The sequence below is a fragment of the Anomaloglossus baeobatrachus genome, unplaced genomic scaffold (assembly GCF_048569485.1).
Source record: "Anomaloglossus baeobatrachus isolate aAnoBae1 unplaced genomic scaffold, aAnoBae1.hap1 Scaffold_3725, whole genome shotgun sequence".
NCBI lineage: Eukaryota > Metazoa > Chordata > Amphibia > Anura > Aromobatidae > Anomaloglossus > Anomaloglossus baeobatrachus.
In genome coordinates this window covers 47,501-50,000 of record NW_027443072.1, presented here as the reverse complement: position 1 = coordinate 50,000, position 2,500 = coordinate 47,501, and positions in this window count along the sequence as shown.

Sequence of the window (2,500 nt, the reverse complement as noted above, 5' to 3'; positions counted from 1 at the left end):
GCGCTTAATGTTCGGCCTGGGGAGCCAGCCAGCGGCGAGCGCTTAATGTTCGGCCTGGGGAGCCTAAGGAGCCTGCGGTGAGCGTTCAATGTTCCGCCTGCAGAGTCGGCAGCTAGTTTTTTAATGTTCAGCCTGCGGAGCTCGGAGAGGGGGCTTAAAAGTTGACTTGTGGAGCCCCGGAGGTGGCCCTCGGCGCCTGGATGAAAACTGGAAAGTATCAGGCCCCCGCGACCTTCCGGAGGTGACGGGGCCCCGGGCGCTCTCGCCCTACTGCCCTCGGCGCCTGGATGAAAACTGGAAAGTTTCAGGCCCCCGCGACCTTCCGGAGGTGACGGGGCCCCGGGGGCCCGAGGTGCCCCGGGCGCTCTCGCCCGACTGCCCTCGGCGCCTGGATGAAAACTGGAAAGTTTCAGGCCCCCGCGACCTTCCGGAGGTGACGGGGCCCCGGGGGCCCGAGGTGCCCCGGGCGCTCTCGCCCGACTGCCCTCGGCGCCTGGATGAAAACTGGAAAGTTTCAGGCCCCCGCGACCTTCCGGAGGTGACGGGGCCCCGGGGGCCCGAGGGGCCCCGGGCGCTCTCGCCCTACTGCCCTCGGCGCCTGGATGAAAACTGGAAAGTTTCAGGCCCCCGCGACCTTCCGGAGGTGACGGGGCCCCGGGGGCCCGAGGGGCCCCGGGCGCTCTCGCCCTACTGCCCTCGGCGCCTGGATGAAAACTGGAAAGTTTCAGGCCCCCGCGACCTTCCGGAGGTGACGGGGCCCCGGGGGCCCGAGGGGCCCCGGGCGCTCTCGCCCTACTGCCCTCGGCGCCTGGATGAAAACTGGAAAGTTTCAGGCCCCCGCGACCTTCCGGAGGTGACGGGGCCCCGGGGGCCCGAGGGGCCCCGGGCGCTCTCGCCCTACTGCCCTCGGCGCCTGGATGAAAACTGGAAAGTTTCAGGCCCCCGCGGACTTCCGGAGGTGACGGGGCCCCGGGGGCCCGAGCGGGGCTCCATACAATCTCGCCTGAGAGTCCTTGGGACTTAGACGAAAAATCGAAATTTTCCTACTTCCATGATTTTCCGGGGGTGTCGGGGCCCTCGGGGGCCCGAGCGGGGCTCCAGACAATCTCTCCCAATGTTCCCCGGCAGTTGGGAGAAATCGGTCAAAAAAAAAAATTCCGTCAGACTTCCATCATCCGGGGGGGTGTCGGGGCCCTCGGGAGCCCGAGCGGGGCTCCAGACAATCTCTCCCAATGTTCCCCGGCAGTTGGGAGAAATCGGTCAAAAAAAAAAATTCCGTCAGACTTCCATCATCCGGGGGGTGTCGGGGCCCTCGGGAGCCCGAGCGGGGCTCCAGACGATCTCTCCCAATGTTCCCCGGCAGTTGGGAGAAATCGGTCAAAAAAAAAAATTCCGTCAGACTTCCATCATCCGGGGGGGTGTCGGGGCCCTCGGGAGCCCGAGCGGGGCTCCAGACAATCTCTCCCAATGTTCCCCGGCAGTTGGGAGAAATCGGTCAAAAAAAAAAATTCCGTCAGACTTCCATCATCCGGGGGGGTGTCGGGGCCCTCGGGAGCCCGAGCGGGGCTCCAGACGATCTCTCCCAATGTTCCCCGGCAGTTGGGAGAAATCGGTCAAAAAAAAAAATTCCGTCAGACTTCCATCATCCGGGGGGGTGTCGGGGCCCTCGGGAGCCCGAGCGGGGCTCCAGACAATCTCTCCCAATGTTCCCCGGCAGTTGGGAGAAATCGGTCAAAAAAAAAAATTCCGTCAGACTTCCATCATCCGGGAGGGGCGTCGGGCAGCCTCGCAAGCCGAAAAGGGCTCCAGAGAATCACGCCGGAGAGTCCTTGGGACTTAGAAAATTTTTCAGACCGTTCAGACTTCCACGGTTGACGCCTCTTAACTCGAATCCGACGGGCAGTTCCACGCGTTTCGGCAGGTCCTCGGTTGCAGTACCCCAAAGCGGCCAGAGGGGGAGCCAAAGGAGCAAAAAAATCCGTAGAACCGGGATGGGGTCGAATTTGCCTGCCGCGTCCGCCCGGCAGTTCCAGGGGGGCGGGTAGTTGGCGGGACCGACCCGGCTTACGCGGGGGGGGCTCCCAACCGCCCAAAGACACTTCATCCCACGCCTCCGGGAGATATATGTGAGAGAAGAGCGCCTCTCCAGACTTCGAACGCTCCCCTCGACGAACCGGTACTCCGAGCGATGCGCGAACTGCGGCTCGGGGACCCCTTCCGGTTGCGGGTACGCGCTCTGGCCTCTCCCGCAGCTCCCGGTGGGGAGTTTGCCAGGCGCGGGGCCCGGAGTCAGAGCGCCCCCACGACGTACGCAGCCATCCGGCGGGCCCTGGGATGAAGGTTCCGGTCCGAAAGACCCCCTTCCCTTCTGGCCCAGCGTCGTCCTCTTCCGATCGATTTGGCGAAGCGCTCCCGGGCGGGGAGGTGGCGCCGCACGCTCGGCCCGGGCTCTGGAGCCCGCGCCGGTCACAGGCGAGCGGCCCCTTCCTCCCCCACACCC